General features: G+C 41.1%; 1 protein-coding gene and 1 long non-coding RNA gene across 4 annotated transcripts in view; one reads left to right on the forward strand and one right to left on the reverse strand.

The window, feature by feature from the left end:
• The window catches only part of LOC311253604 (protein FAM184A-like), a 200,268-nt gene that overhangs the window by 93,323 nt on the left and 88,822 nt on the right, over positions 1 to 18,123 (reverse strand). The window lies entirely within an intron of this gene.
• On the forward strand, positions 10,228 to 10,996 carry LOC311253607. The gene is made up of 3 exons (XR_014621721.1): positions 10,228 to 10,371; positions 10,464 to 10,533; positions 10,907 to 10,996. It is a non-coding gene; the product is annotated as an uncharacterized lncRNA (long non-coding RNA).

The following is an 18,123-nucleotide window of genomic DNA, read 5'->3' on the forward strand; positions in this document are numbered from 1 at the left end:
AGCTAGTGTAATGGAGTTAATATAGGTGATGATCTCACTTGCCAAATACTACCTGTCTTGCTGTCTCCATTATATTTTCTATTATTTTGTATCAGGCTAATAAGAGTTACTGCGGCCTTTGAATGCCACACTCAGACGGGCCGTGCAGACTTCACTGGTGCGCCCCGTAAGGCAACAGTCTGCTGTTACCGGACCCTGTGGTAGGTTCTGTTGTACAGAGCTCCGCCAAAATAATATTAATTTTACGGACAAAATTGGGTTTTATTAGTTGTACGGGTAGAGATAAGCTCTCGACGATAACAACGAGTGGTTGTGATGAAGTTAGACGACTGAGATGTGTGTGGAGCAAGTTGCAGTACACGTAACTCTGTTAGCATGATGTTGTCGACAGCTGTTAGCTTAATGTCGTCGTGACTAATCTTCGGGGTGTAACTGTTGCGCAGCAAGATAATTTTTTTTTTCATGTCATTTTATTTCAGTGTGACGTACTTTGAAGTGAGAGAGCTGGATGTGATGAACAATGTTCTGTGTTTCTATCATGGGGCTGTGTGCGCGCCATTATTGCACTACATAACGCAAGAGAGAGAATACTAAACCACTACACTAGCTTGAGCTCAATTAGCCGTAGGTGTTGCTGGCCTTCATAAAGTTTTTTTTTATTGTAAGATTTATGTGTCATTATCTTATCATTTATTAATTTAACTTCATTGCACACTAGTTTTCCAGCCTTTCAGTAAATAGTTTTGTAAATAAGGTAGGCCATCCAAAAAAAGGCAGTAAAGACGATAATCTCGTATATGTCAGTTTCATTTTCTGTGGTGACACCCATGGTTACAGTGGCTAAGCAGTAGGCTAAACCGAAAAAGACAAGTAAAAACAGTAGGCGACACGCCAAGCGGCTTCACCTGAAGCGAGCTACCTTCACATGTAGGTCTGCAGCGTTATATTTGTCTACCCTCTTTGGCGGACCAACCACTGCTGGGTGAGGTAAAACACGCCACTAACTGTCCACTGTCTTTCAAAAAGTCCCAGGAAAGTCACCACTGACATTAGGGCTGGGCGATATGGCCTCAAATCAATATCACGATATATTGAGCAACTCACCTCGATAACGATAAATGAACGATAAGTAAACACTTTAATAACATAACACTCACAGATTGTTATGTTATTAAAGTTAATCGCCAATTTTGTGAAGATGTAACTAACTTGTGTTAATTTGTGCTTTTATAGAGCTGACTGTGCAACCGGAAACGGAAGAGGAACGGTGGAGTGGAGTATTTTCCAAAGGGAGTAAGTGAGGACCAACAATCACCAAATTTAAACTGCATGTTATTGTCATATTAGCCAAGTATTGCTGTGTTTGGCTAACACACAGCAGTCTACTTTGTTTTTCTTAAATGCCAGAAGTTATTCTTTTATCACACGAAAGCTGAAAATACATTTTTGGTGACAAAGACAGATATTTAACTAAAGCAAGATGATATTGTGTGACATGTGTGCAAAGACATGCACTGATATGTTAACATATGTGAGGCACATGCGGACCCACAGTTGCACATCCAATGCTTCTTTTAAGTGTGTTTTTCCTGGATGTCATAGAACTTTCCAAAAGTTCAGAACATTTAAATCTCACAGCTACCGCCACTGTCGTGGCCAGTCTAGGTCTACACTGTGTGGTGTCATTGATTTAACTTGTCATGTTGGCTTGTGCAGTACTAAATGTGACAATACTCACAACTTTTTCTCACATTTGAAAGTGCATATCAGAGAGGGGAAAGAGGTTGCATGCCCTTTCAGAAACTGTGACAAAAGATTTAAAGTCCAGTCTTCATTCACATCGCATATTTCAAGGAAACATAAAAAGTCCTCCGAAGAGGGTTTGATGGACTGCATTGTGAATCCGTCCAGTTCCCGAGATATTGATGGAGAAAGTGATATGCAGATTGATGAGCCAGGTCAGTTGAGTTGTGAACAAACAGAGGTCTGCCCAGAGGCTGTGGAAGAAAATCAGTTCTTCAGCAATTTAGCAATGTTTTATCTCAAGTTGCAAGCCAAATTTCTCCTTCCAGCCTCTGTGATTCAGACTATCATAGAGGACTATCAACAGATGCATGACATTAGTCAGTCAGACCTGCTTTTCAAACTCAAAGAAAAGCTTGTAAATCTTGGTCTTGCAGAAACTGACATAGAGAATGTAATTGATACCCTTAAATGTGAAGATCTATTCAGAAAATGCAATACCCAAACACTGAAAACTGACCAGAGAAGGAAAACTGTCTTCAAGACTAGCTTCCATTATGTTGAGCCAAAGCCCATTTGCCTAGGCCAGAACGAGTCAGGCAAGGAGTGTTTTGCGTAATATATCCCTGTCAAAGAGACTGTTGCATCTCTTCTGCAGTCTAACGTTTTGGAACACTGGCATTCAAACACCAATGTCAACTCAGAGCAGGTGCTCAGAGATGTGTGGGATGGCACAAACATTGAAAACAACAAGATGTTTGAGGTGAAAAACTCCTCCTTAGGCTTAATTCTCTATCAAGATGCCTTTGAGGTTGTAAATCCGCTTGGGTCAGGGAAAAAAAACCCACAAAGTCCTTGCAGTATATGCCACCCTTGCCAATATTTTGCCCCACAACAGGTCAAACATTGACCACATGCAACTGGTGTTACTATGTGAAGAGCAGGACTTTAAGTATTTTGGCCAAGACCTAGTGTTTGGCTCTCTGATAAAGGATCTAAAAGATCTTGAGACAAGTGGCATCACCATGCCTGATGGTAAGACCTTCAAAGGAACTGTGTGCGCCATTGCAGGCGATAACTTAGGGTCACACAGCATTGGAGGCTTTACTGAGAAGAGCTTGCACTTCTGTAGATATTGTGAGATTGAACGTAAGACATTTCTGGAAGATCATCTGGCCAAGGGCCAAGAGCGTACAGAAAATTCATATCAGGAACATGTCCAGGCTCAAAGTGTAGGGGTCAAATTTGACTCACTTTTCAATGAGTTGACTTATTTCATGTTTGCCAGCCTGGGTTACCTCCCTGCCTTGGCCATGACCTTTTTGAGGGCATAGTTTCCTTTGATTTGGCACTCTACATTAAACTTCTTGTCATGGTGGAGAAACATTTCACATACCTTGATTTGAATCGCCGTATCACTCAGTTCAAATATCTTGGTAGTGATGCACGCAATAAACCCTGTGAGGTGAACCCAAGACTGGAAAAACTGTCTGGACATGCAGTTCAAAACTGGTGCTTTCTCAGGATGTTACCTGTGTTGATCGGTGACAAAATGGTGAACCCGGTTGACAGTGAGGTATGGCAGCTAATTTTACAGCTCAGGGAGATTGTGGACCTTATCACTGCTCCAGCTATTTCCACAGGTCAGGTAGCCTATTTAGGTGTCCTAATAGAGGAGTATTTGGATTGTAGAAGACAAACTTTTCCTGATCACCCACTTAAGCCCAAGCACCACTATATCCTCCATTATCCTGAACTCATCTTTCACTTTGGACCACTCATCCGCTTGTGGACACTAAGGTTTGAAAGTAAACATACATACTTCAAGCAATGTGCAAGAAAACTGCAAAACTTTAAAAACCTGTGTGGTCCCCAGTCCGAGATTTATCTCCATAGCCTTCAATTCCTCTGCCCTCCTTTTGCCTCAATTTTTATATTGTAATGGCTGATGGACTCCAGTTGAAAGTCCTGAGTCTCAATGCAAGGGGTTTAAATAACCCAGTGAAAAGAGTTGCTATTTTAGACTTCCTTCGTAAACAAGGAGCCCATATTGCTATGTTACAAGAAACTCATATTGTCAGACGTGATGTGAATCGTTTATCTAACAGATTTTTCCGGGTACTTGCTCATTCTTCTGCCACTAATAAAACCAAAGGAGTAGCAATTATTTGCCGTCGTAATTTGCGCTTTAAATTGCTGGATACGTGGTCTGACAATAAAGGCAGAATAGCTATCGCCAAAATTCATGTAGAAAACACAGACATTGCACTTGTATCGCTCTATGCTCCTAATACCTTTGATTCACATTTCTATGAACAGATAACTAAAATTCTGTTGGACCTCTCAGACTTTAAGTTCATCATAGGTGCTGATTTCAACGCTGTAGTGGACCACTCTCTTGATAGATCTGGACAATCTGAAAACAAAGAGCAAAAACAGAGCTCCGAAGCCTTACGCTCTTGGTCAAATAACATTGGTGTGGTGGATTTGTGGCGTATGGTAAATCCTACTTCCAGAGATTTTACTCATCTATCAGCAAGGCACAAGTCCTTTTCACGAATTGATTTTATTTTTGCCTCTAGAGGCATGTTTCAGAAAATTATAGAGGTTACTCTTTTGCCAGTTACTCTCTCAGATCATAAGGCAGTGGTTGCTCTTGTCTTGATTCGCTCCACCCCATTGCGGGCGCCTAAATGGCGTTTTAATACTACCTTACTCCGTGACGAGTTTTTTAGAACTCAGTTTATGGCCCAACTTAGTGAATTCATTAATATAAATAAGGGCTCAGTTACTGACCCGAGAATACTCTGGGACGCTGTAAAAGGTTTTATTAGAAATAATGCTACACTGTATGCATCTAATCTAAGGAAGGCCCGCTCATCCAGACTCTCTGAGCTGGAGCGCAAACTCTCAACATTGGATAACTTATTACAACAACAATTTGATGATCAGGTTGCATTACAGTATGACCTGGTGAAAAAAGACATTAATGCTATTCTCAAACGGCGCGCTGAATTCTTGATACATAAAACACGCCAAACATATTATTTTAATGGAGCCAGACCCAGTCATTTACTCTCGCTAAGGCTGAAGGCTAATGAACAATTCTCTGACATCACCTCCATTAGATCAAATGACGGTCATATGTTAACAGAACCCTCCGAAATTAATGCTTCTTTCCGTAGTTTCTATGCTGACTTGTACAGTTCAGAGGTTTCTCACGATCAAGATGCATGCAACAAATTTTTGAGTTCCATCCGATTACCCAGAATGACAGACGATGGTTCCCAAAGTTTAAACGCCCCTATTACTTTAATGGAGCTTAAGGCAGCAGCTGATGATATGCGCAGGGGTAAATCACCTGGTCTGGATGGGATCCCCCCAGAATTTTACACAACTTTCTGGCATAGTCTGGGCCCCTTACTTCTTGATATGATACAGACCTCCTTGGAGAAAGGCTCCTTCTCTAGAGATGTGAATATAGCTATCATTTCACTGTTGCTAAAAAAAGATAAAGACCCTTCTGAATGTGCCAATTATAGACCTTTATCCCTTTTAAATGCTGATATAAAAATTTATGCTAAGCTCCTTGCACGTAGGCTCCAACCTTTTATGACAACACTTATTAATTGTGACCAAACAGGATTCATTAGATCCAGGCAGTCATCAGATAATATGAGGAGATTAATACATATCATACACAGGGCCTCCTCACTACCACTACCTTCAGCTGTCTTCTCATTAGATGCTATGAAAGCATTTGACCGTTTGGAGTGGCAGTATCTCTGGTCAGTACTGGAGGTTTTTGAGTTGGGGCCTCATTTCATACATATGATTAAAGTTTTATATACCAATCCAACAGCTATGGTCCTAACAGGTAGAACTTGTTCCTCCTTGTTTAACATTGCAAGGGGTTCCAGACAGGGATGCCCGTTGAGTCCACTTCTGTTCGCACTCTCTCTGGAGCCTCTGGCTCAGACAATCCGAATGGCTAAAGATATCACTCCAATCACTGTGTGTGGGACCACACATTACATATCTTTGTATGCGGATGATATCCTCTTGTATTTAGGAAACGCTCAGCAGTCCCTACCTAATGTTCTGTCTATTTTCCAATGTTTCAGTGATATATCTGGGTACAGAATAAATTGGACGAAGTCAGCTTTCTTACCTCTGAATGACCAAATGAGAAATATAACTTTACCTGCGAATATACCAGTAGTCAACCAGTTTAAGTATTTGGGCATTAAGATTGGCTCATCATTACAGACCATTGTCAAAACCAACTATGAAGAAACCTTGTCCAACATTACCCGTGATCTTGATAAATGGGCTGCGCTGCCAAACTCTCTTAGGTCTCGTATATCTATTATTAAAATGAATGTGCTTCCCCGGATTAACTTTGTGAGTGCGATGCTGCCTTTACCACCTCCCCCACGTTTTTGGGACAAGGTCCAGCAGATAATGTCTAACTTTGTATGGAATGGTAAGCGCCCTCGTCTCAGATTATCCACAGCACAGAGAGATAGAGCTGACGGGGGACTGTCACTGCCTAACCCTAAGCTATATCACTGGGCCTTCACTCTGCGCCCTTTGATCAGCTGGTTTGACAATAGAATCGAGACTTCATGGCGTGCTCTGGAAGAGAATATGGTTCTTCCATTGAAACTGAATGAAATCTTATTCTCTAATATTCCCATAAGAAAATCTCAAGTCCGCTTTGGGCCCATTGTGTCTCACTTATTAGCAGTCTGGAGGGCGGCAGAAAAAACGTATGGCATTTCATCTAATTGGAACCCTTATTCACCTATTTTTTATAATGATCGTTTGTTGATTGGTAAATCCCCAATTAAGTTTGGTCAATGTCGCCAGTGGTACAACAAGGGGATTCACTCCCTTGGTGACATATTTGGAGACAGGGGCCTATACTCCTTTGAAGAACTCACATTCCGGTTTAATTTACAACATTCCACTTTTTATTTCTACCTGCAACTAAGAACAACCATGAAGACATATGGGGTACCATGGCAGGGTCCACTGGAGGAACACTCTTTGCTCAAGGTTTTGCGTCAGGCCCGGGAATCACGAAAAACTGTGTCTAAATTGTATCGCTATTTCCTGGAAAATTCATATGTTGCTCTTCCAGTGGATGCGTCTTGGCGGGCAGATATCCCCGACCTGAACCCTGACTTCAGCTGGCATGGTGTCTGGGATGCGGTTAAACAGTCATCCAGAAATCCTGACCACCAACAGATCCATTTAAATTTCATTCACCGAACATATATGACTCCTCGTAAACTTCACAGTATGAAATTTAAAGATAACCCAAACTGTACACTATGTTTTCCAGGCACAGTAGGTACCTTTTTCCACATGATTTGGGAATGCCCAGGTGTTGCTAATTTTTGGAAAATGGTAGGGGGAGAACTGTCCTCATTAATGTCCATCCCTGTCCCATTGTCCCCATCTGTTTTTATTTTAAATGATCTCTCTCAGCTGAAACTACGAAAATCCCAAAAGCGGGTGTTTCTGGCTGGCCTGACAGCCGCTAAAAAGATGGTTGCAACCAGGTGGAAACCTCCTCATACACTAACTCGGCGACAGTGGCTGCTTATTTTCATAGATGTTGCGCATCTGGAACTGTCTACAGCACGCATCCATGGGGCAAAGGAGGAAGTGATAATGTGCTGGGCTCAGACAGTAGAGGATCTCAAAGGCCTTTTGATATGACCCCCCCCCCCCTCTGGTCCTGTTTTCTTTGGTTAATGTTCCCTGTTGGGTTTCGTATTATGTCCTTTACAAATTATTAATGGTATCTAACAGTTTGGTATATTTAGCTAGGTTGTAAGACTTTCAACATCAGTAGCACTTTATCTCTTTGCTTATGTAACATTTTGCCTGATTTATTTACCTATTAATTGTATTGTTTTTTTATGTTTAACTAATTAATTATTATTATTATTATTATTATTTATTATTATTATTATTATTATTATTTTTTATTATTTTTATTATTATTATTATTTTTTAAATTTATTTATTTTTTTCTCCTTTATTATTATGTGTGTGTATGTGTGTATATATGTGGATGTGTGTATATATATATATATGTGTATGTATGTATGTGTATGTATATATATGTGTATATATTATTTATTTATTTATTATTTAAAAAAAATTTTTCCCATTTATGTTTTATTTGCCACCTCATTCAGTATCCCTTACTGTAACTACTTGTTTGTATGCAGGCCTATATATTGTATGTCTGTGTGTATTATTGATGTGTCGCCTAAATTATGCGGGAAAGTATGTACATACTCCTTCTGGTAGATGGTGAACGTTATTATTATTATTATTTTATTTATATTTTTTTTATATATTTTTTTTTTTTTTTTTTGTGAATGTATTTTTAATTTACTTCACATGCGTACTTTTTAGAGGCTGGTTATCCTTCCTATATTCTGCTGACCGTTTGTGTTGAGTATTCTCTTTTGACTGCTGCTGTGCTGTTGAATGTATAAAGATGCCTTTCAAATTCTAATAAAACATTTGATCACAAAAAAAAAAAACCTGTGTGGTACCCTAGCGGAGAGACATCAACTTTTGCAAGCTCTTTTAGGTGCTGGCCCCCGTTTTCCCCCAGATGTTGTGGTGGAAAGATGCACAGAGTTTGTCTTGGAAGACCACAATGATAACATCAGACAATCAGTGGCACAATGCAACTTTGATCCTCTGAACACTCTAGTTACCCATGATGTGTCAGTAAAGGGGACTGAGTACAGAAGCAAAATGTTTGTTGTGATAGCTCATAATGACGATGGCCTTATTGTTGGGAAAATTAAACAGGCTCTTATTCATAAGAGTTCTTGTGTTTTTTTCATCACTGAACAGTATCAAGCTGTGCGTCTGCCAGAATTTGGTGTTTATTACATTACACGACTGAAGACAGAGTACTGCTGTGTTGCTCATGAGAACCTACTTGACTATTATCCATTGACAGAATACACTGTTTGGGGAATGTCACTCCTAATTCTTCATCATTCTATCCCAACCTTTTAGAAGGATGTCTTCACTGGAAGAGAGTATCCAAAGGATTCTCCTTAACACTTTGCCCAGTCTCCCTGTGGAAACACAATTAGGGATAGTTTCCACGCTTCAGACTTCTGGTGTCGAGTCTGTGGATGACCTGAAATACGTCTAACAGGAGGACCTCAAAGGCTTGCCACCTGTTATACAGCAGAGAAAATTACTGGAGGCCTTCAAATTAGGTAACTAGTAATTACCAAGCCATAGATTGATATGCACATTTTATTTTCATTCAGTATAATCATTGCTGCATAAGGTGCATGCTAATAATGTTTCCTTGTCTTTTTCATATATATGTGTGTGTGTGTGTGTATGTGTGTGTATATATATATATATATATATATATATATATATCTGTATCTATATATATATATATATATATATATCTATATATATATATATATCTATATATATATGCATATATGCAAAACTACTGTAGTGGAGTCTAGGAACTAAGAATAGAAATATATATAAAACTGGAAAATGAGCAAAATGGATGTCTTTGTTGTTTCAGAAACCGAGACCATCACTTTGGATCTCCAAGCTATCCACGATGATTCATCAGATTCAACTGCTTCAACTTCTAACTCCTCATTCTCATCCATTTCGTCCTCACTCACCAGCTCCCCCTCCTGCTCCAGCATATCACCACACCCACTACCACATGGTGCCAGCGGTGTACTTCCACAAGACGTAATATGGCCTGATGTATTTGAGGTACCATGGGACAAAATGCCCCAAGAAATAGTTTCAGCCATTACAAATGGTCGAAGACCTTCTTCCAAGTGGCGGCGCCAGATGATCCGAGTCCTAGTGGATGAAATTAGAAAACACAACACCAACCCCACTCGCTCCCAGTGCCGCACAATTTGCCAGAACATTGTTAGGCAATACCCAAAGAGTTTCGCTGACATGACAAAAAAAGGAATCCTCATTGCTGGAGGCTTTACCTCACTGCTTCACCAGGTAAAAACTCGCATTGAGAATATCAACGGGGGGGGGCTGAATCGGCAGCGCTCGATGGGATGCCGTGAGGGAACAAGACCTCAGCGTGGACCGACTGATTCCTATGGCTGCACACGATTCCAGCTAGAGACCCCGTCAGGGGAGACTGCTGACACCTTGGAAGAGAAACGGTACCGAATGGAAAACATTTACAAGCAGGAGGGCTTGAATGGAGGACAGAGGGCGGAGGTGATACATCTCATGGAGACTACATACAGCCTTCAGCGTACCCACATAAATCAAATGCCAGCATCCTCCATTGAGGATCTAAGGATGAAATGGTCATACCTTTTTACTCAGAGGGGCATCTATGCTCATTTTGAGCTGCTGACGGATATCAAAGTCCTGCAGGTTTTGGAGCTTTCCATGGAGGAATGTGGACGAGCAGTTGTGGGGTACTTCAGGACCAAATCAAACCACCGTGATGTCCAAGCTCTTGTTTCCCAGGGTTTGGATGGGGATTTGACTCTACAGGTAGTTGAGCTTGTTATGGCTCATTTTGGTGAGAGCCCAGATGGACTGATGATTCATACTGATGTGAGTATTGATCAGTTATTGTTAAATGATTCTTGTGATTGTACACGTATTATAACATCATTATTTTGTTGTACCTTCTCTTAACTTTTCAGGTGTCTGCCACTGCTGCTGACATTGAGGGAAGCTTCACTCTACCAGCCAGTCCTCGGCTCATTTTGCTCGGTATGTATTTTGATGTACATTTTGAAAGAACTTTATTTTCTAATGAGAATGAAGTAACTATATAAAGTGCTTGTGCAGATTCCATGTCCATCAGTGTAGTGACATGTCATATTGACAAACAGTACAATAATTAATTAAAAAGGATTTTCTCAACTGAAACTGAAATTACTGCAATAGAGTTGAAAAGTGTGTAAGAGTCTCCAAACCCAGAAGTATTTTCTGCCCATCTGACAAACCTGGCAACTGCCTTTTTCCTGTTTTTGAGAAATACAGCAGTCAATATGTCAATCAAAAAGATGTCAGAAGGCACTGGACAAGGTAAATACTTTTGGAACTGGAGATTCTACCTCATTCCAGTCTCTATATTTCATAGGAAATGAGCCCGGGACAAACAGCCAGTGGATGATCAGCATCGAGGGGCACGTGGTCTGTGAGGGCATTCAGCCAACCTTTGTGTCCGGATTGGCTGCACTGTTCGCGGTTTTCTACATTTTCAACCTCCGGTATCCAGACGCGGCCTCCCAAACCCTGGAATTCATTCAAAGGTAACTATTACTGGTGTAAATGACACAGGTAATATATTAACCTCCACACTATTGTATGTGACACAAGTAGTGATGGTTAAGATATATTAGTTGTCTATTGGATGACTGGAGGATGAGGATTTCCACTTGATATTGACCAATATCAAGTGGACTCACTCTCACTCACTCACTCACTCGCTCTCACACACACACACAAAAACACACACACACAAATACACACACACACACACTGTGTACAATGAGACAGACAAAATCCAATTTTGTGAAACTTTGTTGTCACAGAAAACATCAGGTCATCCTACCACTAATCTATGGTGCTGGAAGTGGATTAAAATGTTAGACTGGAAACACAGAATAGTCTTCCAAATTCAGTCCTCTTGGTGAAAGGGAGTCGTGTGTGCAAATGGGGATTATCTTTTCAATTCCAAAATAATTCAAGGAACTAAATCAAAACCTTTCTGAATTATTTTATTTTGGAATTCAAAAGATACTCATCATAACAACCTCAAGTAAATAACCTTTCTGGATCTGCACACTTTTCATAGAATTTGGATGATAACTCTGTGTATTTCCAGTCAGTTTATTCCACCTCCAATGCCATAGTTTAGGGATAGGATGACCTAATGTTTTCTGTGACACTGAAGTTCCACACAATTGGATTCTTGTTTTAAATGTGATTTGTCTCTCATTGTAGATAGTTTTTATGTGTTTTTTTCACCCCATTTAGCACTTTGAGGTGTTGCAATTGTTGCTTTGATATTGGCCAATATGGAGTGGGAGCTCCTCCCCCAGTCATCCAGTAGGCCTTGAAGTTATCTTAACCACCTGTGTAACATACAGTAGGCTGGTGTTGTTATATCACCTGTGTCATTTTTGACTGTTTATCCATTAAAATTGCAGTTTCCAGAAGGACCTTCATCAGACAAAAGAGAGTGTCCTGCCTTTGAACGTTTAAGGCAGTGCCTCCTTCTGAGTTGTTCGAGCACAAAACCTTTCTGAAACCTTTACTAGTGTGCCTGAAATTACTCTCACAGTTTGCAATTGCTATTTATTTTTTCCAAAAATGAAGCAATCATAGATACATTTCCTGCCATCAGACCAATGTGACAATTATGCATTTGCAGTATTTAGGATTTTCTTTTTTCCTTCTTTTTTTTAAAAGACGGTTCATCGGTATAAATCCGGAAAGAGGTAGCAAGGCCACCCATGGAAAGGTTATCTCCAAGAGGACCGGCAAGGTGGTTCAGAAAAGGGCTGAAAGTGTCAACCCCCAGGTTGCCACACTGTTGAAGAACTTGCTGGACTTCGAGTGGGACTTCATCTAGGTAGGTCACAGATGTCTTGTCACTCTTTATTATTTGCTTGCTTCGGCTCCAGTAAAATGACATACTAAACACACTTCTTTGCTTATAAACTTGATACATTTGCCAAAGCAACATCCTAGAATACCGCAGTCTCGACAGGATGACTGCGCTTGGTTGAGAAGAGCAGCAGGAACGTGTGCAAATAATTTCATCTGGTCTTATCATTGATCAGAGGAACGGTCTGATTTTAAATGAGCGCATTGTTTTGCCTGCTCTTTAAACTTCTTAAAATACATGAAGTACTGTATCAGCTTGTTCAACTATTGCTTCAATTACTGATGACTACATCAAGCACTGATTAAAATACAGTAGGTACTACTTCAAAGTGGCCATTTCACTCGCGGGGAGCGAGATTAACGCAACGCGTGAAATGTAAGTGACAACTGTAGCCACTAGGTGGAAGCATAGTACTGAATTGCAGCTCAAACGATTTTGGGACGATTCCACATTTGACCACAATGTAGCTGCAATGGAGAGTGGCGCTGTTTTAGGCTACAGGTAGAGTGAATGGAGAGGGGGACTGCTAAACCGTATCAGATTGATTCAGACTGATTGTTTCACAGCGGTGGGACACCTCAATTATCTGGGTGACCTTGGATAATCACTTGTGCTTTCTTTGTTTTACAGTAGAGCTAAAATATGGACATTAGTTGTTTTTTAAGGAACATTTGTTTACTGGTAAAATTGCCGACCTGAATTATTGTCCCAGTCCGCCCCCGTGAGCCTATATCACGGCCTGACTGGATGTTGCTTAAATATAAGAATAGCCTATAATAATATCTGATACCCTAAAGACATCTGAGGTTGTAATTTCGCTTGCTCGCTCGCTGCAGCCACGGCTAATAAGCGGAGGCAGAAACAATTACGCACAGCCTGCAGAAGTTTCAACATCCATACAAGCATTTAAGAAATGATTCTTATCAGTTCCGTAATTCAGAGAGGGTTTTTTACTCAACGAAAAAATGTATAAAGATCAGTTTTTAGGTTGAAGACACGACAGCAGCACGTATGTCCACACGCTGATGTGTGTCAGCTGGGGCAGCGGGTCTGTGATCCATAAGACACATGAGAACATTATGACTGATGTATAGCTCCCCTGGTAGAGCAGCTCCCTCAGTAAGCAGAATCTTCTGCTAGTATGAGTTCGAATCTCAGTATAGGCAGTACCTTCAGGTAATGTGTTTTCTTTTCTCATCATCAGTATGATCACATATGGCTCCAAGTTTGAGCAAATAAATGAGCAAATGAGCATTAATTCTCCGCCGGGCCGCGGCACCAGCTTTCCTGCTTGTGCACATAAAATACATTAAATTCTGACACCACAACTGTAGCGTACCGAATATCAATAGATGATAACCAGAAAAAAAACGTTCTATTGCTCTGATTCACCGGCTTCATGGACGTCGGAACTATTTTCTGAAGGGGGGGGGGGGGGGGGGGGAAGCATGCACTTTTATCAATGATTAAGGATTTGATTTGAAGTTATTTTATAATGGCGTGCAGTTATAAGAGAACTAGATGGATGAACACGGCATCTTTATTGTTAAGAAAATGAAACTTTGATCACTAAATCAGGCCATTTAAGGAACATAACAGCATTGGCGGCGTTTCCCAGATTCGATCGTTCTTAAGGACTTAAGAAGGCTCTTAAGAAGGGTTCGGCTAAGAAGGAGCGCTAAGATACGGGTGTTTCCCAGACGTGTTCTTAACTGCCTTCTTAGGAGAACCTTAAGATCAAGCCAAAGAAGCTTCTTAAGAAGTGTGTGTGGGCGGGGTGTGGGTGCGGGTGTGTGTGTGGGTGTGTTGACGGCCGCGTAGTGCTTTCTACCGATCCAGCACGGATCCACCAGGGAGGGATTGTGGATTGGAATGAGGGTGCCATCCATGGCATGGCGCAGGAGAATCGGTGTCACAGCTGCCACACTCCGTGACACCGATGCCTTGCTGATGCCAGTGCCATCCCCCACCACCTCCAGGAAGCTCCCCACTGCGTAAAAACGCAGCGCAGCCAGGAGCTGCCCCTCCGGGCTGAGGGCAAAATTGCAGTGGGTTGCTCTCTGGGTGTGTGGAGACACCGAGTGATCAGCTGTTGGATCTCCGCACGGGGCAGCCGGTACTTTGCCTGGACAGCCCGGTCTGACAGCACGTCCAGTGGGGAGAAGTGCTGACGCACGTATGCATTTATGTAAACCGTCTGGCTTCGCGCACGGCGACGCTGTTGGTTCGCAGTGAGAATGTGCTGTATTGTAGCCATGGTTTATCACACGCGCGGACTTTGGCAAAGCCTTTATATAGAGTAGCAGGTGAAGCCTCTCTGGATGAGCTTCAGCTGAGTTCAATTACATCTGTTTCCTTGATATCTGTGAAATGCCACAGGGTTGTTGTATTTTTATGTGTAGTACTATAAACTCATATATGCAGATGTGTGTGGAAAACTTAAACGTGTAATTCAATAAAAAGTTGTTTTTTTTCATCTTCTATTAGCCTATGTTTCTTGTGCCAGTGGTCCGCAGCTATGAGCGCATTTCAACATTGAGCATTGTTTTATTATTTCGAAAAGTGGAGAATATAAATTTCCCTGACGCGGCTTGATCACTGAGCATTTGGTCGCTAAGAAGGCTGTTAAGAGTGGGTCAGCTCGATCTTACATTTCCTTCTTAGTGAAAGATCTTCTTAAGCTAAGAGTGACTCTGGGAAACACATCCTTCTTTCAAAGCGTTCTTAAGAGCGCTCCTAAGAAGATCTTAGCACTTAAGAGCTTCTTAACGAATCTGGGAAACTGTGGCAGGGCCAGACACAGCTTAATGAGCTTCTCCACCTCCGAATGCAGGATGGACACATCCTGGATGGTGCTTACTTCTCGTCCCCTACACACATTCCTCAGTATGGGGGAATGCAAATCTTAAGGCATCTGGAACAAGTTCGCTTAACTGGAAAGACCACATCCATCCCCCACACTTTTGAAAAGCTTGCTACGCCAGTGCCCCCACCCCCACCCCCGCGCGCTGAGGACAGCAAAGAGATCTGCAACAAATACATTGATCACTTGGCCAAGGGATCTCCTCCTGCAGGGAGACCGCTTCAGGGACTCACTCCGCTTTAAATAACCTTCTGTATATCCGACTACTGTGAAGCTGCTGATTATGTATTTTAATAAAGCTAGAGAAAACTGTCTGACATGACGTGGCGTCGTTCTTCTTTCTATAAGCCTGTTGTAGAAAATATAAGGAATAGAAAGCACAAATATTTGTGTTAAATTCTGACACCACAACTGAAAGAAAGAAAGCAGCCGGTGAATCAGATCAATAGAACTTTTTTTTCTGGTTATCATCTATTGATATTCGGTACGCTACAGTTGTGGTGTCAGAATTTAATGTATTTTATGTACACAAGCATGAAAGCTGGTGCCGCAGCCCGGCGGAGAATTAATGCTCATTTGCTCATTTATTTGCTCAAACTTGGAGCCATATGTGATCATAATGATGATGAGAAAAGAAAACACATTAACTAAAGGTACTGCCTATACTGAGATTCGAACTCATACTAGCAGAAGATTCTGCTTACTGAGGGAGCTGCTCTACCAGGGGAGCTATGCATCAGTCATAACACACATCAGCGTCTGGACATACGTGCTGCTGTCGTGTCTTCAACCTAAAAGCTGATCTTTATACATTTTTTCGTTGAGTAAAAATCCTCTCTGAATTATGGAACTGATAAGAATCATTTCTTAAATGCTTGTATGGACGTTGAAACTTCTGTAGGCTGTGCGTAATTGTTTCTGCCTCCGCTTATTAGCCGTGGCTGCAGCGAGCGAGCAAAATCACAACCTCAGATGTCTTTAGGGTCTTTGACGTGTGCACAAAAAAAGACCACAGTTAAACATAAAAGCAAAACGAAAACAGATAAACATAAAATGGGAATATCACCGATAAATACAAAATACAAAGAATAAGACCTTAAAAGACATTTAAAAGGCTTCATAGTGAGTTGTTGATGATGTTGATGGCGGATGAGATGAATGATTTTTTTCACTAAGTTTGTCCTTGCTAGAGGGACCCTGTAGCGACAGGCTGAAGGAAGGAGTTGGAATGAGGTGTGGAGTGGGTGAGGCATTATTAGCTACATTCTTGTATTTAAGCAACAACGAACAGAAACATAAATCAGGCAACTCTGTCCATTCCCCGTTCATGGTCACTGCTCCCTGCTGCTGCATGTTGTCGTCCTCCTGCTCACAGATGCCACCTGGTGGTTGTTTGGGCACATTGCCGCTTCTCATGAAACACAATTGATCCTCCACTAAAAAGGTGCGTGATTTCACGCGAGAATCACGCGTGAACTCGGCCACAATGAAGTAGTACCTACTGTACTTAAAACTCAATGTTGCAAGCACACAATTTGTCTTCTGAAAATTTAGACGTTTCTAGTTTCTGCTTGACTCCATTCTTGCCACTAGTCCTTCTTGACATTCCAACAACATGCTACTGTAGTGACCTAGCCCATAGTTTAGGGAGGTAACCCTCCCTAAACTTTAACTAACCACCCTCTCTCCTTTCTGTCTCTTGCTTTTCTCTTCTTTGTACTTTTCGTCCTGTCTTCAACCATTTTCTCTCTCCCTTGAACAGTTTATTGCTCTGGCCCATTCCTCTCCCCTCATTTTTATGTTTCTTTCTCTCCCTCCATTAGTCTTTCATATTTTTATATTTTACCAGAGACGTTGTGTTGCTAATTTTATTTATTCATTTTTTTACAGGCACTCGTCTTTGGTGACTGAGGAGACCAGCCAAACGCTGCTGTCCAAGTACTGTTTGCTCTTTCTTTCTCCCCCTCTTTTCTTTCTCCATGTTATTGTTCACATGCAAAATACTTGTTTTCAAGCAAGACTGTTCTGTCACACTGTTCTCACTGTTCAGTGTTTAATGTTGTATATAAGTTGTATGTTGTATATGTTTAATAATGTAATCTTTCAAAGTCTGCTGTACAAAGGAGCACTTTCTAATAAATAACAGCAATATTATGGAATGTCATTCTCTTGTGTTCTATACCAGGGTTCTCGAACTTATTACTTAAAGGTCTGCATCTGATTTTTATTCAAGGTCAGAGGTTAGGAATGATTGGCAATAACAATAAAATTTAATCAATTCAGTTATGATTATGTCTCTTCATTGAGCTGGCATGCATAGAACCCTATGTTGATGATAGAAACTGAGGCAGACACAGCTCAGACAGTTTGGTAGAAGTTATTATGTGAAATAAGTTATCAGTTGAATAAGTTTAAAGTGTGAGCTCTGTACTGTCGGTTCTGGGAAACAGTATTAGAGTGAGTGCTCTGCGAGTTCGGGTTCTTGGTTCTTGAAAACAGCGTCAGAGTGACAGCTCGTTGTACTGTCCACTCTTTGCTACTCTTCTCCTCTGTGTCCTCCACTTAACCTGCTACTTTTCTTCAGTTGAGCACAGACAGATGAACAGTGATGAATGCATGTTGTTGCTAAATGTGTTTCTGATCTGCTCTAAGCACTAGAAGGCAAGATGTAAAATACAAGAAAAATCAAGCTGTGTGTTTATTGTATGACTTTTGGATGTTGACTGGCTGTCGGGATGAATGTGGTAGCCTAGGGCTGGGTATTTGAGAAGCCCTGCATACTTTGTTTTTAAATTGGTGAGGATTTATACGAATGCAAAAA

Source organism: Pagrus pagrus (assembly GCF_965226575.1).
Source record: "Pagrus pagrus genome assembly, chromosome: 24".
Classification (NCBI taxonomy): Eukaryota; Metazoa; Chordata; class Actinopteri; order Spariformes; family Sparidae; genus Pagrus; species Pagrus pagrus.